The sequence below is a fragment of the Pteropus medius genome, unplaced genomic scaffold (genome assembly GCF_902729225.1).
Source record: "Pteropus medius unplaced genomic scaffold, Ma_sr-lr_union100, whole genome shotgun sequence".
Lineage (NCBI taxonomy): Eukaryota > Metazoa > Chordata > Mammalia > Chiroptera > Pteropodidae > Pteropus > Pteropus medius.
The window spans coordinates 31,044,284-31,068,929 of record NW_024352787.1 but is presented as its reverse complement, the minus strand read 5'-3'; the positions used below and the strand labels follow the sequence as shown (position 1 = coordinate 31,068,929).

The window sequence follows — 24,646 nt, the reverse complement described above, 5'->3', positions numbered from 1 at the left end:
GGCGTCCCCGTCCCATCCCCGCCCTGGGCCAGGCCAGAGATTCAGTGACATGGGGAGGGGCCTGTCGGGCCTAGAGTGACCTTTGAGATGTCACTGTTCCCTCCTTGTGCTATGGTACCCGCCAGGGAGAACCTGACCTAGTTTTAAAGAACTCTGGAAGAAAATCCTAGGTGTCCTCCTCAGACGGGCAAAAGCTGCCGAAACACTTCTGTTTGTCAGTTGACCCCTGACCTTCCGCTGTCAGCACGTCCTCGTGAGTAAGGTGCCACCACCCCGGCCAACACCGAGGCAACCTCCCGCCTAGCTGTCTTAATTGTGCTTTATTTAGTATCTGGGTCAAGATGGAAAAAAAACTGTTTTTCTGTTGAAAGGCTTTTTACGAGTCATTTGTGAAGACACTTTTTTTTTTTTTCCAATGAAAATCTTCAGTGGGTGCTGGTGATGGATCCGGGGGAATTCCCACGGGGCTGGGACGTCCCCTGGTCCCGACTTTTCATGGACAGTCTGCTCTGATCCAGGATGGCTGCTCCAGGGCTGACCTGGCACCCTGTCTTTGTGTGTTTGCAGCCTGGAGGGGGCAGCGGGGGCTGGGCCTCCTCCCCGCCTGGAGTCTCTGTGGTGAATGTGGTGTCACTGAGCGGGAGCTGGCCTGACGCGTCAGTCCCTCGAGTAATGGCGTCCAGCCTTGCAACCTGGCAGAGGTGAGGAAGACACAGCCACGCCCAGAATCTGGCCGGGGGCCTCTTTTGTCACCTGCGCATGCTTTGGCCTGATGACGGAGGCCGCCTGGTGCCAGGGTGCCTGGCTCAGCAGGGTGCGTCCGAGGGACTCCTGTGAGGTGGGGCAGGCTCCTGGGGGCCTTCACCTGTACATATCCCTGAGGGCCGCTGACTTCCCTGGTCTGCTTGGCTCGACGATGCATTACCATGCTGGGCACATCCAGGTCGGGTACCATGAGCATCATACTGAGTGGAGGAAAGGCGGAATGAGCGAGCCTCGACCCCCAGCTGATGCATGGGACGGTCGATGCCACTGCCTTAGCAACGCTTGTGGCTATTCAGAGGGTTGTTTAAAATTTATATGACTGTCATGCTTCCCCAAATCCTCTTCCTTATCTTCAGCTCAGCATCCATAGCTGTCCTATTCTGCTTCTGGAACATGTGTGTTCAAGTGTCCCCTCAGGAGCTGGACAGTCTGGGTTGGAATCCAGGCTTTGGCAACTACTGTTGTGCGACTTAAGTGTCTTTGTGCCTCAGTTTCCTCATTTGTCAACTGGGGGTGATACAGTCTGGGTAGGGTGGTTGTGAGGATTAAATGAGCTGATGCAGGTGGAGCACTTGGAATGCAGCCAGGCGGACTAATCACCGTGTGAGTGAGGGCTCCGGGCTATTATTAGTCTCGTGTGTTCCTTGGCTCAGCCATCAATCGTAGTGTAGCTCTCGGTTTGTCACTTGGGATTTTCTTGTTTACAGAGAGAGAGATGGAGAGATAAAGCTAGAGAGAGTGAGAGAGAGAGACAGAGAGACAGAGAGACAGAGAGACAGAGAGACAGACAGACAGAGAGACAGAGGGAAGAGAGAGAGGAAATGAGGGAGAAGAGAGAAATGGACCTTTTCCATCATCAGACTGAATGGAAACCATTTGCTAACGTACGTTCTGCGGTTCTCAGTTACTAGTGGATTCGTACTGGAATCAACAGGGTTAACTTCGAGTGAGCATCTGCGTCTTTAGACGGTCTGGTCCGGGACCCAGGCTCGAAGAGTCCCAGAGGAAGCTGGACGTTGGTACCGCAGCCTGTGCGCCCTGTAGGGAGGGGGCGTTGGTCTGGCCACAGTCAGTGCTAACTCCAAGTTCATGTGAAATGCAGTTTTAGGAGATAGTTTTTCAAAACCCCCCTAGATGTTACGAAGGAGAAAGTATGGTGTTTATGTCAGTTTGATTACGCAGTGCCAACATCTGTAAGTAGCACACCTGAGGGACATCTCCGGAACACGCGGGTGGAGCCCAGGGCTGGGCAAAGGTTTGCTCTGTTTCCGCCCAGCGCGAGGGCTGGGCAGCAAGTCAGGCTGGGGCGTGTCCAGCCCTGCGCGGCCACCCCTGTTCTTACTTGGAACGGCTCCCCTGGTTGGATGCGTTCTTGGGTGCAAATCCTGCCGATGACGTGTACTGAAGTTCTTTCTCCTCCAGGAAGCCCCTTCTGGCCATAATTCTTACTTGGGAACTCTGGGGAGTGGGCTTGGGAACCCTCATTTTCAGCCCCCCTGTGAGGATCGCTGGAGTAAGTGCTGACGCGGATGGGGCGATGGAAACCCCTGATTTGCACCATGTGAATCACGGGTCATAACTCAGGGTGGTTATGCCGCAGCCTCAGCCTCGGTGAGACGCGGGGGTTTGAGTTGTTTTTCTAGACATGGAAACAGGCTTGCCCTGAGTCATTTACACCCTCGCCAGATCTCTCTCGTTAAGAGTCGTTCACATTTCCCTGATAATCTTACACCTGGCGGCGTTTCTCAAACACGTCCTCCTCCACGTGGCCTGTGTAGTGACCAGAAGTATGACCTGGTCTCTCTTCACTGCTACTCTGCCAGCTGGGAAACTCAGCAGGATGCCAGGTGGAAAGTTCACCGTTTTAAAAAAGAAATGAATGCCGACGTAGAAAAGTTTAAATAATGGCTGCCGTTTATTGCACAACTAGACACACGCATGTGCCGCGGGCTACGTCCTCCCTCTGCGATCTCTAAAGCTGTGCTGGCACCTTGATCTCGAAAGTTGTGAGTCCTCAGAGGGGCTGGTGGAGGGTCCCCTACAGGAGCCCCCGGTGTGTCTGAGGATCCCTGGAGGGCTATGTCATCCCTGAAATTCTCTGGGTGGGGTCTGGGAAAACAGCCTTAACCTGAGCTCCCCTGGACCCAGCAGGTGAAATATTTTCATGCGATGTTTAGGTAGGCACTGAGGAGGTGTCTTCCTCACAGGCGCCCCTTGTGCCTAGTGTCACCTGCATGTAGAGCAAGCAACTTAGAATGTCGACTTTATGGCCAGAGCCCACTATACCTGAGGAGGCCCCACAGTTGGGACAAGGAGGACGTAGAGGTCAAGTTCATGAACTGATGCCAGGAGACCCGGTGGAAGGAGAACATTTTTGTGGAAACCAAAAACGTATCCACTGATCGATGGCAGAGACCGATGGCAGAGGCCCCGATGCTCCCACCCCACCTCGCTGTCTCGGCACGAGGCACTCCAGGGCCTCGGCGTGGTCTGATAAAGAAGGAAAAGAGACTGGAACTAAATTCAGTCATCGTAAAAATAAATAAGCTATGTTTCTTGTGAACTCAAATCTGTAGGCCAATATTTGTAGCCACTGCCCACGTTAACCAGCGATGGCTTTGCTCTCAAGGCAGCATCGGCTCTTGGTTCTTAGTTACGGAAAGGGTTTTAGGCAAATCTTCAGTGACAGCGCTGCAAGGTCACGGGCGAAGGTCATGGGAAGTGGAAAGACTGGGGTTTGGGTTCCGACCTTGACCTTGATTTAGAAGGTGGCGTCAGCCGTTAATTCACCATCCTAGACCGCAGCTTTTTTTTCATTTATAAATTAATATTGGGTGAAATTGTCTCTAATGTCCCCTAGAGTTCCCCTTTCGTGAGACCATAACATTAAAATCGGGTTCTAAATATCTACCAGATGGGGAAAGGAAAAGACCACATAAATTCCCTCTCCCCCTTTTTTATAAGATCGGCCAACTTATAATCTCTTCATTTATACCCTATTTTGTGCTTACGTTTTATGCAGCCCTGTAAGCGGTTATTGAACGTGTGTGGACAAGGTGATTTGGTTCTGTTCTATCCTACGTCTTATTGGTGGCATTTCTCCTAGGTGACTGCCTAGGAATTCTTGACATATGCGTTGGTCCTTGGTTCTCTACTATTTCTGCGTTTGGTCTTAAAATAGGCACATACTTTATCATGTGCTGACCTACTGATGTGCAGAAATCCCCAATGTCAATGATGTTTAAAGAGGGAGCCCCACGAAAGTCACCGTGTTCTTGACCCCAGTGACAGCCATTAAGTATGCAGCCTCTCATGTGGATTTCTGTCCTTGGATGTAAGTTTTGTACTTTTAAAAGAACCATGAAACTAGCAAGATCTAGCAAGATCAGAAGAGAGTTCTGGGTACTTAAGTCATTCCCAAGACAAATAAGAATGTCTAGATTAGATGACACATGAATTCTGATATTTCGTGTATTCACGAATGTCCTAATTGTTGCATACCTATATTTACTTAGGTCTAATAAGTGACTGAATATAGCGTGTGCATCTTTCTATGCCTAGGTCTTATAGGTGATAATCGATAGTTCAAGAGTTCAATGCTACAAAGCGTGACTGCAGAAATAACAGTACTTTTTCCGTGATTAGGACAGTCACCTGCCTCACCCCATCTTACGAGTTCCTTCGGCACCCGCAGCTTACCTCTCCTGTCACATTTCTCCCCCTTTCCTGTGATTTCTGCTAACTCGTCTTCTTTCCACCCCAGATGGTAAGCTCCTTTAAGACAGGGATTGTCATTTATTACCTTAATACCATTGCCTAACAAAGGGTTTAAGGGATGGAGGTTGGAGGGGTGGATCGGGGGTACGTGAGGAACAGAGATGGTAAGTAGAAGAATGTGAAGAAAACCAGTAACCATTTTTTGGCACGAATTAATATCAAATAATGCATGAAGTTCAACTCATGCAGGCGAGCTGCTGGATCAGTTGTAAATAATCTCTGGAGCAAACGTCCTGCTAATAGGATCATTGATCGGCACACAGTTTTAAAGGAGATGAAGACAATTCATCTTGCCAACGACTCACTTGTCCGTGGACATAAACCGTGGTGTCCAATTAACCAACTTGATCAATGAAACGACTTAGGAAATCTGGTTTGGTTCATTAAAAATAGATGACCAATTATGAGAAGGGTGTCTAATTTGAAACTCTGCTTGTTTGAAAAACATCAAGCTCATTATCTTATGGCAGCGGTTCTCAAACTTGGTTATATGTTAGAATCACTGAGCGAGCTTAAAAAACTTTTGATCCCCCAGGTCATGCCCTAGACATTACCCCAGACTCCCTGGGGGCGAGATCCAGGTACCAGTAATTTCTAAAACTCCCCGATTATCACAGAGGGTGTTATGCACTCTTACCTGGGCTATGACCCGCAGGAGGACACGAGACTGTAAATTGCAAGAATTTACGGCCCAAATAGCAATAAGTTGGTCTGGAGCTTAACGATGGATATTTTGAAAAAGTATCTTCAACGAATAATAATTTAAAAACTCATACACTAAAAATAGAGTGAAAATACTCTGCGAGTCAATTTTATTGTTTCGAAGTCATTATTAACTCAAACCGTTGTTTGATGCCAACTTCGCTGGGTTTCACGTGCTGCACGGAGCTTTCTCCGAGCTCGGGAAGGTAAAGATGTCGCCTCGGGGATGCGTGGGACACGAGCCTGGTGTCCGGGCTCAGCTGCCACTCGCTCTGGAAGCCGCCGTGTCAGATGCCACAGGTGCGGCAGGCCAAACCTGTTAATACCACTTCCACCCCTGGGAATTAAATTCATTCCCGGAGAAAAGGGATTCATAAATCCTGGCCCCGCCTTCCAAACGGCAGCCCGATCTCACCAGGGTGATAAATCGCTCCTATCAAAACAGACGTCGAGTCACTTCCCAGGGACAGCGTGGCGTGAGCATCTTAGGCGTGTGTATAAAACGACGTGGGACTGGGGTGAAAATCGAGTCTTGGGAAATCAGTGACTGTATTTTTTTTTGAACCTCTTTTAACCTCTCTTAAATTGCAAGAGGTACGAAAGAGCAGATGAAAAGGGTAATGTGATTAACTTTAAATGAAAAAAATCCATCATAAAAATGTCCCCGGGGGCGCGTTCGTTTGAGGTGTGGGAGGGGCTGGGGGGCTGGGCTGGGGGCGGGGAGGGCGTGTGTGGGGTGACCCTTGACAGTCTCTCTGGCTGGATTCCTGGGCGGGGAAGCCAGCTGTCAGGGAGAGCTGGTTTACGGGGGAGGGGGGTGGCCGTAGGAGGCTCGCCTTGCCAGAGCACCTCTCCCTGCCGCCCTGCCCTGATCCACGACTGCGGGTGACGTCCCAGGGCTCTGGTGAAAATGCAGATGTGTTACCTGGATGGTGAAAATGCAGATGTGTTACCTGGAGGGAAAAACCCGTTAAACCTTTACCAGCTAGTGACAATTTATAAATGATTTCCCTCCAACAGGCGCCTGGCCTCTTAAGCGGGCCTGGGGATAAATGGCAGACAGGAACTTCGTCACCTGGCTCCTTCTCCCGTTTCCTAGCACATTAAGTGGCCAGACCTGAGGCCTTGCTGTTCTGAGACAGAGCCCCGCCCCGGCTCACGGCTCACGGCGTATTTCTGGATCCCGGGGCTGCTCCTCCGGCTGGAGGTCTCCTGGCCATCACCTCCTCTGGCTCTGATCTCTGAGAAGCCACTCTGAATGCCCCCAGGAACAGAGCCCTCTGCTCTCAGAGCTCTTCGTGTGGCCCCAGGACCCGTGGGAGCCGAGAGCAGTCACTTGAGTGCACAGGTGACTCGTTCATGCGTGCATTCACCCCGCGAAGGTTTATTGAGTTCCTGCTGTGTGCCGGGCGCTATGCCATGGACCCAGATGGAAGAGAGAGCCAGGACAGACCTGTCCCTGAGCTCAGTGGCCCGTGGGGACACAGGGAAGCCTGGTGTGGGGCTGGCTCTCTGCGCTGGGAAGGGGGGCCCTCCCCCACCCTCTGGAGGGGCCTCGCTTCCTCCATCAGTCCAGCGAGGGGGCCGGAGGAGATCACACAGGAAGTTTCTTCCAATTCCGAGATTCTGTGAACTGGAGTCATTTAAAACAGGAATTTTTTAAACACGTGATTCCTTTTGTCTCTTAATTACTAAAGTAAAACACCTTCCTCACAGGAAGTGTAGAAGCAACGTTTAGGGGTGGCACCGCTGACACCCTGCTTCAGTAATTCGTCTTTTAATGGGCACATATTCCTTAGGTCAGCCACTCCCTTTCCCACGAGCCCCCACGGGGCAGACACGTTTTTCCCCATCAGTATGTCTTCTCATTACCGTTTACTATTACTGCTGGTACCATTATTATTATTACTTCTATGACTAAGAAGCATCGATCAGGCATTTACGGCACGGCCGGTGCTCTGCCTGGGTTTCTAGATCCCGGGCCCTTTTGTCCGCGGTGACGAGGTGACGCAGGTTCCGCTACTGCTGTTTCACAGAGGAGCAAGTCGCGGCTGGCAGCGCTTAGCGGTGTGCCGAGGCTTTACCCCTGGGAGAGGGTGTCCCCACGTGGGACCCAGACGTCCATGGGTCACAGGGCAGCCATCACCGTCCATCTTTCTCTCGTCTGAGCTCTCAGGTGAGGGCCCCATCCCCCGCCCTCAGCCCGTTGGGCTGTTTCCGGACCCCCAGCCTTACACACGAAACCCTGATTAAATCCTCGCAGCCAGAAATCTGCGTTGGGTTCATCTAGTTTTCTTTGAATGAATCTTGGCTGTGGAATCGCGAAGTCAAAGGCCGCGTGAACTCTCGAGATGCTGCCAAATCGCTCCCCCGCCACCCCGCCCCGACAGCTGGAGTTGCGAGTCTGCGCGGCCCACCAGTGACCCGGCCGTGAGCAGACAAAGGGCCATGAGCAGTGCTGGAGAAGAGATGGACGGATCGGACACATCCAGAGAGACACGGGGTGCCGAGAGCGGAGGGGGCCACCCCCCGAGCGATGGCCTTCCCGTTCTCCAGCACCAGGGAGCTCTGGCCTACAGCAGGCACACGGGCAGCCTCACCGGTTACGGGTGTGACCTCGCTACAGCATCTAAAGTCACTGATATTAGACAAAGGCTGACTTTTCATTTAAAAAAATAACGCGTGCCTGTCTCGTCTTTCTCTCCTATAGACAAGCCTAGCGCTTATGCCAACGCTGGCCGAGTAGAAACGTCAGATGAAATTCCAGTGCCATCGAATGAGCCCTTTCTTCCTCCACCTGCGCGTTATGACTCTAATAAACATGTTATCAGCTCATGAAAATGATGGCAAACAGGTGACTGAAGGATCTGATAAGTCAGCAGCAAAGATTAACGGTTCTTTTCAGAGAAAGCTGTGAGAGGCTCCCCCATCTGAAACAATTGTGGCGTGTGAGTTCGCAGCACTTAAATCATTATCGGCAATTAGTCCTTGTCAAAAAGGTTGCAGCTGCCTTCAATTACAGGTAAAATTTTTATAATTTGAACTTGGGAGTGCGTCTGATAAGTAGGACTCGGAGGAGCACCTTTAGAGAGAGATACAATTTGAGAAAAACTTCAAGGCGTTTTAGAATTCAAAAATTCGTTATTTTCGGCAATGCTTTGCTATTCACATCTATTAATAAGCTTTTAGAGAAATTTCCACAGACTTCATCCTTCAGCTGTTTTCTTCCCTAACAGAAAGATTGCTGATAATTAAAAAATTGGTTTTTAAATTACAAAAGTACTACGTGCACATTATTATAAAGAAATTCTGAGCAGCATAGAGGACACCCCCTCATCCTCTTTCGCGCATGCTCCAAAGATAAGCACTTTTACTTTTTCTAGCAATTATCACCATAACTTCATCTCGAATTATTTTTACCCCTGTATCTTGATCAATCAACTTTGGACACTGTGCATTAACTCTTAGCTAGGAAAGCTGTAGAATTTAATGCCTCTCCATACTCATCCACCTCTGTTTCACATGTAAATTTTTGCTGATTGTGTATTTTTAAAGATATTTCGTAGCTTCAAACTTTAAGTAATATGCTTATCTATATTTTCATCCATCAGCTTTAGATTTTCACCATTCTAATAGGTGTGTAGTGGGGTCTTACTGTGGTTCTACTTTGTATCTCTCTGATGACACGCGATGTGGAGCATCTTTCCATATGCTAATTTGTCATCTCCTTCAGTGAAGTGTTCAGCTCTTTTGCCCAGACGACTGATTGAAAGTTGTTTGTTTTCTTATTGTTGAGTTTTCAGTGTTCTTTGTATATTTTGGGTAACAGACTTTTTTCCTCAGACATATCTTTTGAAAATATTTTCTCCCAGACTCTGGGAGACACTTTCAAGAGACAATGTCTTTTGCAGAGCAGAAATTTTTAATTTTAATGATGTCTAGATTATTATTTCTTTCACGTCATCATCGACTTTAGATATTCTCTGTTGATTCTCCACTAAGAAAGGTGAGAAAATTAGCATCTTTATCATTCCCACCTTTCTTCCCTCCTTGTTCAACTATGCCATTTTATTTTTATATGGTCATATTTTTATATTATATTTATGTTTTACTGTAACTATAATGAACTTTTCTATCCTTCTAAGGAAATTCTTTAAAAGTTTATAAAACAGCATTTATATTATTTTGATTATTTAATATTTTTCACTGCATAACAAATTAAGAAAAAGTCATTTTTATGTTATTAAACTGGTGCTATTTGAAGGATAATCTTCTAAGAGTTAAGATTAAATGTATTTTTCTTCTCCTAAAACCCATCTCTTGCTCAAAAATAGGGCACCTGTAAATTTAGTTCATATTTGCACCGTAAATATTTTGCACAGCCACCTTCCTCTCCCTCCCGCTCTCCAGGTGTTTCTTCTTCCCTTTTCTCCTTTCCCTCCCTCCTCCCTCCCTCCTCCTCCCTCCCTCCCTCCTCCCTCCTCCTCCTCCTTCACTTCCTTCTTCCTTCCTTCAAAAGCTTCCTTCTTCCTTCCTTCCTTCCTTTTCCTGTAATAATTGATGAAAGGACATATGCATCCATCATGTCTTTTAGACCAGGGGGCTTTAGCCCCCTGGGCCGTGGACCCTGTCCTGTCCCTGGCCTGTCAGGAACCTGGCCGCACAGCAGGAGGTGAGCGGGGGGCATTCGAACGAAGCTTCTTCTGTATCTGCAGCCGCTCCCCAGAGCCAGCATCACGGCCTCAGCTCCGCCTCAGATCATCAGGCACTAGATTCTCACAGGAGCACCGGTCCCTGGTGCCACAAAGGTTGGGGACCGCTGTTTTAGACCTCTCTGGTTCTTTGTCACACAATATAAGTGATCGGATCTCTTTCTGTCTCAACAACCTTTTCTGCAAGCCTTCTACTTTCTCTTTTGATTGGTCTATTGCTTTCTAGACACAGTGCGTAGTTGTCAAGCTCACATTTCTTTCCATTGATCTCCTTAGCTCACTGTGAGTTAAGTTTTATGGGACCTTTCTCTTCAGTTCCTTTTTCTTTTTTGCCAGAGTGTAACCTCTCTTTGCCACAGTTTCTTCATCTATATAAAAATAATGTCATAGCGTTGATGTGAAGATTCGAAGGGTTACTACATGCGAAGTGCTAAGGAGAATACCTCGCAATTCTTTACAGCTCTGCAATGTTTTTTCCAAAAGAGAAGTAAAACTTTCTGAGTCCGACAACTCTCAAAATATCTTTATTTTCCACCACCCACTTGGTTGATACTTTGGAATAGAATTTTAGTTTCAAAATAACTTTCCCTTAAAATCTTGAATGTCTTGCTCCTTTTTTTCCCCTCCAACATGACATTCTATTGACGAGTCTGAAGTCGATTTCGTTCTTGTCCTTTGTAGGTAATCTTTTTTTTTTTTCCTCCTTCTAGAGCATCGGGGGCTCTCGTTTTGTCTTCGGGGTTCTGGAAGGTTAACAGAGTCTAAGAGGCATTTGTTTATTCCCTTCCCCTCACCCTGCGTGGTGCGTGGTAGACCTTCCGTCGGAACCATCAGGTGTCTCTTCAGTTTCGAGAATGTTCCCCTATTTCATTTCTCTGTGTTCTCCTCTCCCTTGTCTTTGTCCCCTGCTTCTGGAGATCTCTCTAAGGACACCATTAGGAGTTAAAAACATTCTCTTTTGTTCTAATAATTATTTCTCTTTTCTCCAAGATCAGTTGTTCATTTCTTTCTCTTCAATATTCCATTTTATTGTTTCCCTTTTCAAATACCAGGTGACATTTGGGTTGAATCTTCGTGAATGAAGGACCATGTTGGGGAGCAAAGGTAGTTGATGTGGTTTCCTTCGCAAATGTGTTGATCCGCAAAGCAGGACCATCTTCCCTTTGACCTGGGAGGCTGCCTGCAGGCTGTGCGCACGTGGGCAGCTCTGGTGACAGATGTATTTCCCTTGAGGTACCAGGGCGGAGAGCAGCCAGGCTTGGGACCTTCCTCAACTGGCACTCTCCCCAGATTCTCCCAGTTCCTCAAAGTAACAAAATACATCAGGCAAAATAAAGGCAATTATTTAGCTGCCTCCTAACGCGGATCTGTATACTAACTGAATTCTATCTTCTCTCATTGTTGAGGCGAGAAGGCAGCAAAGCACATTACGAGGGACTGAGCTGACCCAAAGGGTTGGAGAGAGAATTTGGAGGTCAGCGTAAGTGTTTACGGGGACGAAGCTGTGCTTCTCCTCTTGTGCCGCCTGCGGTTCTTCCTTTGTAACTGGGCCACAGGACTCCACATTAACGGGGGTTCAGGGTCACGTCTAAGGTTGCCAGGTGGCAGTGTCATCTCAGACCTTGTGCCCAACAGTCCTCAAAGTGTCTCTCAGTCCCCGTCCTCCAGTGTGTGGTTACCTGAGTGCCTGGCGCGGTCTCTTTGGGGAAGGACCAGGGAGTTGATGCTGTGATGTTGCCATCCTTCCTCCTGGGGACCCACCTGTCCCTTAGTCAATGGGTTCCACACCTGAAACTGGTCAGGTCCAGATACTAGGTCCGGGACTGAGATCTGGCTTTTCACTGGGGCAGTTTCCTACAGCCTCTCAAACATCTTCCCTTGAGTTTTTATTTTTATTTTTTTGAGCGTATAGACTGAGCGATACAGACTGGTCACTCATCTCTCGGCCCTAGCCGGTCTGTGTCTGTTCTCTCTCTGGCTCAGGCCCCCTCGTCTGCCACGGCCGCCGTGTTGCCTAATTATAGTTCTGTCCCCCTTGATTCTAGTTCAATGCCACACCAGCTTCAAGTATTTCACGATCCCACCGGCCCCGTTTTCTTTGGGGAGCCCAGTTCTGCAACGACGGGGTGGCCACCTCGGAGCTTTTCAGCAGTGACCCTCTCTGCAAAGCGTCCCTATGGACTTGACAACTGGAGTGTCTCCTGGCTCCCTGGTGGGTGTGTTTTCTGACCTCATGTGATTAGAGTCTGCTCTGAAATGCCCCTTTACCCCCATAGCCTCTTCCTCCCTCCCCCACTGTCTGTTGCTGCTTCCTTCTCGCGGCCCATCGTTTCCTCCAAGTCACTACGAGCCGTCGTGGCAGTTGGACCTCCTAGGCCCTGCGGGGGTTCGACACTGTGCCAGGAAAGGGTGCGCCCGCAGGGAGCAGGTCTGCCTCTCGCATAGTTAGGCTCCGCCCACCTGGATCCAGCCCCACCCCCGGTGGTGACATCCTGCTGCTTCTCTCCTCCCACAGCAGGCCCGGCACTTCCCCAGCTGGTACTGCTGTGGATCGAGTCTGGACATTGGTCGGCTGGCGGGAGGGGTAGTGGGAGAGGGAGGGCAGGTGAGGTCCCTGCAGTGGGGTGCACCTGCTGCCCGTGGGGTGGAGCCCTCTGCAGCAAGGGAGGAGCACTGGCCTTCAACTAGGGAGAGAGGGCCACTTCTGCAAGCCCACAGGGTCCTCAAGGTTATTTGTGAGCTCTGACCTTGAAGTCTGCATTCCAGATATCAGGGTCCACCGCCTCCCAAGCTGAGTTCTCCACTGGCATGGCCGACTTGTCAGGGCTGAGAATTCAACCTTCTGTGGAACTCTGCTACCCTTATAATTAAGTCTTGAACCTGATCTTCAGCTTTTCCTGCCCTCTGGCTAAAAGAGATGGGATCACATGTTTCTTCACCCGTGTGGGAATGACAGTTTGAGATTTCCAGGCCAATTCTGACAGATGCCCTTTCTGACGCAAGTAGGTTTCTTTACATGGGTTTTCTTGTTGATATAATGGATGGAATAATACTTTATATTGATTTAAGGAGCACTAATTACTATTTATAAAGTGTATTGAAAATGCAAAGCCAAGATGCAGCAAATGTGAACTCAAATTTGAACACATTTTACTCTTTCAGCAATTTCTAGTGTATTGGCCTGGCAAAGCATCCTAAGCATGAAATGCTACCAACTGCATATATTAACTCATATTAAAAAAAAAAAAATCTCATTAAGAAAAACTCATACTTTAGAGTTAGCCTTTACACAGGGAGTCACGTGGAAACATGCAGGCGGGGTTGCTGTCTTTTTCTTAATGTAAAAGCCAATGCGTATACCAATTAATCTTTCGTTTACTCGAAACCTTTACATTAAGATGTTTAATTTTTACACCCAAACTCTTTGCTCTTTTGTGCTCCGAATAGTGATAGTGCGTTTCTAATTACTCAGCCTCACCGTGACTTTCAAATCCCGCTGCTTGCCTTCTGCCCCTTCCTCTTCTCCTAAGAGGCGACCACGAAAAGCAGAATTTTCATTTCTGCTGGTTCGAACCCACCGTCGTGTGGGGTGGTCCCTGCTTGGACAATGGTAGTGTAGATATAGTCCCCTCAAGATTCCTGCTGGCCGGGATCTGCTTTTTGCAACCAATTCCTTCAAGTCATTTCGTTATTAATTTTATAATAACGAAATTACTTTATAAAAAGCCTCCGCTGGGAGCAGCTGTTGGGCCACCCAGCTTGCCATCACGAGGGACGATCTCGTGTGTTCACTCGCTTCTCTTTCACGAGTTTCCCGCTGATTTCTGTTTCGTCACGTCGCTCTAACTGAGTCCGCTCATCCTAGGAAATGGACAGTCCTGCATTAACGTCTTTGAGAAAGGAGGGAAATAAACCAGGTACGGGGGCGCCTGCCCCAGCATTTGGCCCGTGGAAGGAAGGGGTGGCAGCGTCCTCATCGTTCGGTCATCAGGTTTTGGCAGACACTCAGCGCTCTGCTGAGAACTGGAGGAACGGAAGAGCGAATGATGAGGAGAATGATATTAAATTCTCTACATTCAAAGAATGGCGGGCAGGGGTGGCGGCAACAGCGTTCACGTTGACTCTGCGGTTATGGCTGAGTTATATATGCTTTTCCTCCCTGGTACCTTCTCTGTTTGGTCGGAATTTCATTCTGGCCCACGTTTTTAAATGAAATAGCTATCGTTTAAAAGTCAAAGTCAAAGAGTGAAAACAAAAAACGGTACTTAGCTAACGGTATCATTTTAAAATACTGACTCCAGCTGCTTTGCATCCTAATGCCTAAATAATTTCACTTGGCTCACATCAAATCTTCCCCAGTCCCCACTAAACCATCTGACCAGTGGTCAAGGACCTCTGCAATCTGGCTTCGCGATCGTGTAAACTTGCCAACCTTCATCCAGTCATCCAGCAAGCATTTATGGAGCTTCTACTCTGACGCAAGGCCTACTCCATGCCAGATTCGTTGAGTGGCCAGCGGTGTGTGTTTGGATCAGCAACAAAATACAAGCCTATGTAACTTATAAATTATGATAAGTTGGTTTTATGTGACATATAATCTTGCCATAACCAATTACTTTATACTGAGGATTTCCATGAAGTTTATTTTATTAACAGTGAAATCTAAGTGATTAAAATATCAAATGAAATTATTTTGAAGCATACACAAATTATATATATATATTTATTAGAGTATAAATTAAAAAAACATAAAATTCAAGATATTAGAGTTATTTTTCAAATATGTTTTCAAAGAGTTGTATTTCTTCCAGATTATTTAAAAATCTCTGTTCAGAAACAAAGCATGGATTATAAATACCTTTTGATAATTAACATCGAAATTATTTTAATATAGTTGAAATCTTCAATTGTTTTTTGAAAAATAAATCTTACTGCAGTTTTTATTTTTTATTTTATTTTGTTATGACAGTTTTTAATAGAAAGAAGTCTACACATTCTAGTGTTCGGTATTCTTTTGGTTGCCATGTGAAGAATGACCGTCGTGTTTTGTTATGTCTATGTCTACACATAGACACACGGAAAGGAAATACGAATCACTTAGCACTGCACAGTGTCCCGTAGTCACCCCTGCTGCCTCTGGAGCCTCGAGCCGGGACACGAGGACCGGAAAGGACAGCTGGCACTTGCAGGAGCGCCCGCCATCCCTTCTGTCCCCGACTGTTCCCACTGTTCCACCCTTCCGTCCCGAGCCTTCGGACCAGCCACCTCTTTTCTCAAAGACCTGGGGCTGCAGGTGTGAGAACACTGCCCTGGGCCTGACCCGGCGTCACCGTGAGAACAGGTGTCTAAGGACGAGTGCTCACTTCCCGGCGCGGCGCTGCTGGGACAAATCACACGTAGTGGGTGGTTTACAGCGGCATAAATGCAAGAGAAAACATCCCTGAGCAAACGGAGAGGTGCCCTGGGATTTCAGCAGGCTGGGCTCCCACAACCCGGCTCCGTTCTGTGGATGGCATCGCCCTACGTTCAGGCTGGCCAGCCCTTTTCTCTAGCGAACCCTCTGCCATCAGAGCGCGTGAGTCACCAGTGTCCGCCACAACCTGCTCTGCACAACGGTGACCATGGTGCCTGGAGAATTACCTTCCCTGCCCCTAGTGGGTGCCACATGCCCTAGCATCAGCGTGAGCCAACCAATTCCTACGGAATTCCTACCTCGCACCGGACGCCGTGCTGGAGACAGAGGTCTGGAGACGGATGGGACTCGGTCCCTGCTCTCCAGAAGCTCGTGGCCACGGGCCATGTTTCTCAAACTCAAGAAATGTAGTGACTCCATTTATAGGGCAAAGAAAAATCAGCTGGTGTTGTTTAGAATAAGTTCTATTTGTGTAAACACAGCACTGAGTGGACATTTTCACGCTTGTAGCACCTATGCTTCTATTAAACAACATGATTTTTCTAATTTAGTGTGAATGAAGCCGAAATCCACTGAAGTTCAAGTTCGGGTGCTGATGTTCAGCTGAAATGAATGGGTCGTGGTGCCAGTGGCCAGGCTGGGCCCTGGAGAGTGCGGCCCCCGGTCACCGCCCCGTCTAGGGCGGCTCAGCCGTCCTGTCAGAGTCCTCTATCCGAACTCTGTGACACTTCCATTCACAGTGCTCGGTGACGTCATCTGACCCTTTGCTCAGCTTGACTTCATTATGTGTATCAAGTCGTCTGCCTGCATCCGTTAAGGCAGAGTGAGGAGCGCCAACGCCACCGTGAGCCCAGGGGCGGCACAGGTGCCGTGACGGCCTGGTGGGCAGGAAGTCGCCAGGTGATGAAGCATCTTCAGGTGATGATCACGACGAAAGCAGAAAATTTAACTTCTCAAAGGATAGCACCTATGAGGGTGCACCTTCGGCTCTGGATCTGAGAAATGCCGGACTGGGACCGTGTCTCGCAGCTTCTGAGTCGGGCGCCGGCGCAGGCGTCCTGCTGCCTCATCCTTCCCTTCGCTCCGCCGCGTCTCCCGGTTTCCGATTTGAGGAGCTACGGCCCCCAGACACTACTTCTGACCAGCGGGCTCAAGTCACCTGTTTCGTGCCTTTGCTTCTACCCTTCCGTTCTCGCGGGAGGACGCTGCCCCTTCCTCGCTGCGGAAGTTTTCCTACCCTTCAGGGAGACCAGCTCAGATGTCGATTCTTCCAGGAAGCCCTCTCGGCTCTTAGCCTGGACTTTTCTGTCATGAAACTGGCCACGCACGGCTACGTGCGATCCTTCGACCATGGGAGTAGGGGTTTCTGCCACTGTGTCCTTGGGTGGACCTGGCACAAGCCGTGTGTGCAGGCACGTGCGAGCGTGTGCGAGTGTGAACACGCCTGTGAGTGTGAGCAGGTTGCGCCATTCCCCAGAGGCCAGCCTACCTGAGTAGAGGTGAGGACAGCGCTGGGGCATTCTTCACACCCGAGGAGGTGTCCCCTCTTGGGTCCCCCACCTTCCCTTCCCCTTTGCCGCCTCCTTCCTGCTGAGGGGTCGGTGGAGAGTGGGCGGGGCGGTGGGGGCTCCGGCCGTGCAGGGACCGGTTTGCTGAGTGGCCCCCTGGCCGTGTCCTTTGAGGTAGGGTACCCTGATGGCAGCCCAGGACATGGCACTCACGGGCTCCTGAGCACCTCTCATCCCCAAGGGCTGTGAGTACGTCTCAGACTCCTCGCGGCCCTCCAGGGTTTCCTTTTTTAACTGGTATAAACAAATCAATAACTTAGGGCAACTGCGTTGATCATCACTAGCTGTGGTTTGCTGTGGGAACCTGAGCTGTCCTCCGGGAAAACCCCTCCCCCGCACGAGGCGTGGCTCTTCCTGGGGGGCCACTCGCCTTCACGCGTCCTGCTGTGAGTGGCAGTTTTGAATTGGTAACCAGGCGCCCCGTGAACACGGTGCTGGGTGCACGGCCTGGCGTCCCATGGGCTGACCCGCATCCGGCATGGTGGCTGCAGTCCTGGCTGAGCGCAGTGGGGACACCTGTGGTCAGAAACCCCTTTGAAGGGGCCGCGCAGGCCGAGTTACTCCTGTCTTTCTGTTTCCTGAAATGACTCTGAAAGGGGGGAAGGAATTTGGGGGTCACTTGGGATCTGTACAAATTAGCATTTATAGCATATTAATGAGTTCTAATTGCTCTTGCAACCTTTCTGATGCAAATTAACCTGGTCCTGTTCGTATTGTCATGTGCCCAGTGTAATAACTTCTGGCCTTTCTGTTATTGTCGAAGTAATTAATGGCGCACCCCGTAATCAGTAACATGTTTCATGTCTGCTTACGACTACACACCTGGCGTCTTTTGGGGGAACAAGAGGGTTCCAACACTGTTACTGTCACTTGAAAGTTACAGTCTCTCCCAAAGAGAGGGACGTTTGGAAGTGCAGTGGTGACATCTGCGTGTAGAATTTGCATGGGTGTGACTGTGGAGGACCTCTTCCTTACTGGCTATGTGACTAAATGAAGAGCAGCCTGAGTGAATGGGGCCAAGCCAGAGCCCCATATATACTTAGCAAAATATCCTCCCATATTTCTATTTCCAACCAAGCAGAAAAAGTGACTTTATATAATGCCCCACGTTGCCCAATCACAGAGCCATCCAGAGGGGACGCGAGGGCCAGGCGGTGGCTGTGGGGGACAGGTGGGTGGGAACCATGGCGGTTAGAAACCACAGAACCACAAAACAAACAAACACACACCTCTTTCTATTTAAAATTTATATATTTTGTTGGTCAGAAATGTTTGCAATAATTTTTATTTTTTAAAATATTGAATTAAAAGACTCGTTTATCTTGATGGCCGAGATTTGGGGCTCCCCCTTAAATGGTGTCCTGATTTCGTCTCACCCTGATTTTGGCCCTGAGCAGTTGCATAGGAGGCTTTACTGATCTTGTAGCAGAGGTGGTGACCTTGGTCCGGGCAGAGTGTCGCTAGAGGCGTTTGAGGGGCTGGGTCTTTCCTGGACATCCTTAGACATTTGCGGAAAATCGCAATATCTTTGTGACCTTTAAAATGGAGGGGCAGGACATTCAGCTGGGTAGCGGGTGGCAGAGTTTCCCTAGAGGTAGCCACTCGAATTCTCTGAGACACAGGTAGGCTATATCCATAATTAAAGGAATTCTTCAGACACGGATGGAGCCGCCTGAGCCCGTGCGGCATTGGACATGGGCTTTGGCTTGGCCCCTCCGCTGCTGAGTCGAGTGATCTGAGTCAGTCAGTCAAGGTCCTCGAGCCTCTGTTTTCTTATCCGTGAATGAAAACGATGCCTGTTTATCGGGTTCCTGCGAGGACTGAACAAAGCAGCCTGGGCAGAGAATCGAGCAGACGTTAGACTCGCCAAATTCCTAGCGTCCTTTGTCACGTGAAGAGACCCATGTCCACAGGCGAACACTCGATTCGGTGTCCCAGCAAATGGTCGCTTGGTCTCCACGCGTTCTGTCACCCAGCTGAGAGGTTCCAGATGCCGAAGGTCCAGGTTTTCCTCTGGCCCACGCCCCCGAGATGCCCACGCGGGTGACGGCCGGCCCTCCGGGCTGGGCAAAGCTGCTGGTGATTCCTGGACGAACCCGGCTCCTCCTGCTGCGACACAGTCCTGCTCCAGCCCCGACACCTGGCCTCTTGCCCCTCCTGCCCGAGCTTCTTTTGGGAGCCCTTTGCGGGACACGAAGCTCTTTCAGCCATCACGGGGGGCTCTGAGCGACATCTCCCCGAGGCAGGGGGATTGCCGCCTACTCTCCAAGCCCAGCCCGTGTCACGGGACTCCCCGGGGGACAGAGACTCCAGGCTGGTGGTCCCAACCCACGTCCAGCCCCCTTTACCTCTGCCGCCTTCCGGCTGGGCGTGGCCACGTGACCAGAGGGACAGAAGGAAGCCCAGCCCATTTAGAGTTTCTGGAAACTTCCGTACAGGGCCGACTTCCTCCCCCTTCAGGGTGCTGCAGACACAGATGTGAGAGGTGGGGTGGTTCTCGCCAACTGGAGACCAGGAGGGAGAGGCCACGGGAGGCTCGGCCTGGGGCCGCCGAACCAGAAAAATAAGTCCCTTATTTGTTTCAGCCACTGTGGTTAGGTTTCCTGTCGCTTTCAGCCAAAGCCTTCCTCTCTGGTACGCCACCTATTCCCACAATCCAGGGTGACCCCGGAGCCTCCGGAGGGTAAATACGAGACAAAGCCCCGCTAGTGCGGGGGAATGCCACCCCGTGGTCCTATGAGGCCAGGCTCCTGGCCTCCTCATGGCCGCCCTGCAGCCGTTTGGTCCCAGATGCAGGCAGGGGTTCTGCCTGCCCTCAGCCAGACCTGCCCGGACACGTCGGTCACGGTCACGACAGCAGACTCCACCCGGCTCCCCTGGGCCCCCAGCCCTGCAAATGCACACGAAGCTCCGGATCGGGAAAAGATGGGGTTTCTGCCGAGTAAAACCTGAGAGGGGGCTCCTTTGACATCAGTATTCAATGCCAAAATCTGACCTTGTTCTCAGAAATCCTTAAAGAACTACCCGTATCCATGTCAAGTGTGTGGATGAAGTGACATTCGATGACTTCTATAAAGATGGAGGCAAAGGACGCTGCAGAGACAGACGGGAGAAGTCACGACCTGCGAGCCCGGGACGGTGCCCTCCAGTGGGCGAAGGGTCAGAGCGAGGGGTGTGGTGAAGACGGGGAGGCCGGGGTCCTCTGCTGCTCGTTCAGTGCCCTCCCTCTTGGATTCTGTGCCAATGCCTGGCCCCGGGGACTCTCTGGCCTCCTTTGTCCTTCTTCCTTCCAGCTGGGCCCTGCCCATCGCCCGCTATTGATGACCGAGCTGATCACTAACATCAAACATATAGCTAATATATATTCAGTCTCCCGAAGATCCTGTAAGTTTCAACGCAAAGGCAGGAATAGAATTTCAGGCACCAGAATAGACGCGATCGGGCTGGGGGCTGATGAGCACTGGCGAGCGGTAGGAGAATGACATTTGTTATCAGATGGTAAAATGCATAACCCTCTTCCAGAATCCTGGTTATATATAGGGGTGGCATATGTTTATCTAGAATAGCTCCCGATGAATCTGCTTTTTAAAAAGCTTTAGACAAAAACAGTCTTCTGTAGGTTGTGCAACTGTGGGAATGCTAATTTTACAATGAGCCATAAATTGATTGACAGGAGGCAGAACAATAGTGGGGTGCTTTCTAGAGCGGAAAACAACCATGGTGCCCTGACCTCCAGACACCTCCAAGGAAAAACCTTACTGGTCCAGGAGAAGAGGCAGAATGGGACGAGGCCAACCTATGGGTTTTCTAGTTCCATCTTTATCCTTGCGGTTTGCCCGCCTTTGAGTAATTTGTTACTTAAACTCGACATCGAGGTTCAAGTGATTGCATCTTTGAGGGTGGGGGTCCCTCACTCTGCTATCTCCAGGTGAAGCCTGATGCTTCGCACTTGATGGCCATCAGGAGCGTCGGCTGAATGAATGGACAGACTCACCTTGGTGGACTGGAATGAGACACAACCCTACGGTCTAAGAGGCAGAAGCTCTTATTTTCCCCTCCTGCCCCCCACCGCTCCGGTGGCACTGGAGGGGCTGGCCTCTGGTTTGGGAGGTTTCCTGCTGTAGAAGTCTTTCTGCCTCCAGTAGACCTGACCCTCTGTTGACAAACTAGTGAGAAATAAGGCATTTAATTTATGGGCAGAACATTTGCCTCTGGGCTGCCACCCCTAACTGACAATTATGGCAATGAAAAAGGGATGATTTGGGCACATTTTCTTGGGGTTTTTCATGAAGTGCCTCGGTTGGGGACATTTGGACCCGCTCCCTGGGTGGTTTTGACTAAACTTGAAGTTTTTTACCCGCTCCACCTTTTTCGATGGCCCCATTTGTGGAGTTCATTAGCAAATGCAAATCGACCACTCCCTGTCCCCTGGCCCTCACTGTGCAGGCTTCCATCACAGCACCAATGCTCCCCGAGTCACGTCCCTGTCCTTGTCACATGGTGGCTCTTATTGTACAGTCAACACTCGTGGAAATTTTGCTGAAAAGGCCTTCGATGTTGAAGTGTATCTTTCATACACAGTGAGAAGGCGATGCTTGCCTAGCCCTTTCAAACCAAGAAATTCGCCTTGGCTTCAACCGTCTTTGTGTTTCAGGGTGAAGTTTATTTTTGACCTGAAATATACAGATAACTACTCTCTATCTTCATGTTGCCCAAAGAAACAGGTCATTGGTCTTTCCAGGGCCGATATCATCCGTGGCTGATACCGTGTGAAGCCTTAACAAAATAAGACGTGCGTCTGATTATAACTCAGGAGTTCATTTGGGCTGCACCTCCCCTGCAGCGTATGTGTGCGTGTGTGTACAGACAGCACCCGCGCGCGTGACATCGCGTGCATGATGTGGCAGCTCTCCGCTGGGCTGGTCCCCAAGCCTCTTGCTGGTTTGGGCTGCAGATGTTTTCACAAGACATCGATTATGTACAGAGGTTTAAAAAAAGATCCCGGGAGCCTGGTATGGAGAGAGGGAAGAGAAGCCCACATTTTTGCTTAGCAATGTCTTGTAGTAATTAAAATATTTTCTAAGTGACAGAAAGTGGGGTCAGAGTGTGAATTTAACAACATTAAATCAGTTAGCACTTAGGGACTGTCTTCTCTGGTGGGGAAAAGATGACTTGGGGCTGGTATCTGTTCCCAAGAAGTAGATAATCGATTGAAAAGGAAAGATATAGATAGATACAGGTATAGTTAGATAAATAGACAAGTGAGGGGTACACTTACTGTGCATTTATTGTGTGCCTGACCCCGAGGCCTCAGTTACATGGTCATGGTCTATACACGCACAACCCCGCTTCCCCTACGTGGGGTAGGTATGATCGTTGCTCTTTTTTGTGTGAGTAACTGGAGCAAAACTTGTCAAGGGCACGCAGAATTCAAAGCCAGGTTGGCAGGCTGTGGAGTCGGGGATCCCCCTGTGCCACGCTGGCACCGTGGCGTTTGCCCTTCCCCATGGAACGCGCTCACCCCTACAGTTCCTCCTGAATGTGGTTGACCAGTTGACTGAGGAAGATGCTGGGGGAGACGGGATAGGCATCCTGGAAATTCAGAGGCCGTTGGCATCTCTGTCTTTCTCGGGTAAGGAAGCTGACTTTCTGGACGTCTTGCCTGCAGAGGGCTTGGGGCGAGGACCAGGAAACGAGAGAGCACAGATGGGATACTTCTCGCCGGTGGCAGCACCTCCAGGAGGTCCTGGCATGGCAGGGGCAGAGCCAGGCACGCCTCCCGGAGCCCCCCGTCCTGTTACTAAACATGACCATGTGTGGGCAACGTGAGGGGTTTTAGGGGACTTTTTTTTAGAATTGAAGCACAGGTTAGAATCAAATTTAATCAGAATTTTTCAAAGTTAGCACCTGGTCGAAGTTAAGAAAAGGTTCAAACTTTGGAAACTAAATGGATCAGCCACATGCCATTCTGAAAGGTTAAAGGCTGATTAGTTTCCATTCAAATAAGATTTTTCAGTCGAGATGCGGACGTGTCAGGGCGGGTAACAACAGGAACACTAAAGTCAGAGGAGAGTCGAGTCCAGCTGACTGCTGGGTTCGGGTGAGTGAGAACGCTGATAGACAGATGGAGAAGGCAGCTAGACGTCCTTCCCTGCGCGGTCACTCGTCTGCGTCCATGGGCTGACTCCTTCATGCTGTGCTTTACAGGGTCTCGACAGAAGCCCACCTTGAGGGCACCAGTGCATCGTTACGCTGCTAGGATCGCCGTGACCTTGGGTTTCCTCTTTCCAGAAGATGAACTCGTGGCTGTGGACGGCGTGGGATCGCATGCCATGGCGGGGACTGCAGACCCTCGAAGATGACGTGGGGGTTGCAAGAGGCCAGCTGAACGCGGGCCACGGCCCTGCGTGATGCAGGGGTGCCCGAGGAACTGCAGATGTGGGTTACAGAAACTGGAAGCTCACTCGGCCACTCGGCTGAGGGACTTTCCACTCCGGGCGGCGGGGAGCGGGGGAGGGATAGCACCTTGGCCACTGCCTGGCAAAGCTGACATTTAAAAATGATGTCTACAGGAGGGCTGCCGGGGAAAAGGTGTGGCAGTCCTGATGTACCACGTGATTTCTGAAAGCCAGGAAGTTTCCACAAAGAGGAAGAATCCAGGAAAAATTCATTCATCCATCCATCCATCCATCCATCCATCCATCCATCCATCCATCCATCCGTCCGTTCATTCAGGGAAGCACTATCGAGAGTCTGAGTGGTGCCTGATTCCTGGCAAGATGCTGATGACCCCAGAGGCACACGCTCACGTTTAGATGTGGAGAAAGATAGCGAGACACATGGTGACGGGACCTGCAGTGGCAGAGGTGGCAGTGTGCAGGAGCATGGCACGCATGCTGATGCTGTGCTCAGAACAAGGGGGCCCGGGCCCAGAGGAGCCCCCACGTGGGTCGGGGGAGGGCTCACCCGCCCGCCTGACGCATGCGAACTCCTGGAGGTCGGAAGCGGCCTCCTGACTCAGGGATGCGGTCAGCTGCATCTCCTGCCTTTCTGAGATTTTCTGTGTTGCTTGAACGCAGTACCGTGGAATTGGGGACCCGATGATTCTAGGTCCTAGTCTTGCCTCCCTGGTCAGATTCGCATCTCCTGCCGGGGCGGAGCGTGGGGCTGAGAAAGGGCTCAGGGTGAGCAGTGGGAGACGTGTGCCTCTCCGCTCTCGAATGTAGAAAGCGGCTCCGTCGATAGTTTCTTACTGGGGACTAATATCTAATACCGTCGAATTCAGTTGCTAGTGTCTATTAAACGAAGGACCCTTTCCATTCAGGTTGAAGGAGGTGACACTCAGCGGTGACAGCCAGAATTTTTTGAAAGAGTCACAGTAACAGAACAAAGATAGAAATGTTGGGTTCTAGGAGTCTCCAGAGAGCTGTGATACTGAATATTTAATAATGACTTATTTCCTGTAACAGTTACTCGTCGGTGAGTGCTTCTGATGTGTGGAAACACGTTTTTCTGACGGGTTTTGACACGTCCCTCCACATACTGTATAAATTTCAATTGCCACGTGAAAGAAGCGAAAGACGCTAGACAAAAATGTAAACTTCAGCCGGTACGAAGAATCACGAATCGACAAATTCAGAGTTAAAGAAATTTGATCTTGGTTTCCATTAGCAGGTTCTGCTCTGTCAAAATGTGAAACACGCTTGGGG

The 24,646-nt window shown here is 50.0% G+C and overlaps 2 long non-coding RNA genes across 2 annotated transcripts in view; both read left to right on the top strand.

Annotated features, from left to right (window-relative positions):
- Window positions 1-1,421, top strand: part of LOC120591619 (uncharacterized) — a 4,699-nt gene extending 3,278 nt beyond the window's left edge. The window contains exons 2-3 of the long non-coding RNA XR_005649929.1: window positions 126-257; window positions 568-1,421. This is a non-coding gene — a long non-coding RNA (uncharacterized LOC120591619). The remainder of the gene's footprint in view (window positions 1-125; window positions 258-567) is intronic.
- A 5,807-nt stretch (window positions 1,422-7,228) lies between these two features.
- On the top strand, window positions 7,229-24,283 carry LOC120591618 (uncharacterized). Its single transcript, XR_005649928.1, has 3 exons — window positions 7,229-7,420; window positions 7,955-8,266; window positions 23,145-24,283. It is a non-coding gene; the product is annotated as an uncharacterized LOC120591618 (long non-coding RNA).
- The last annotated feature ends 363 nt before the right edge of the window (window positions 24,284-24,646 follow it).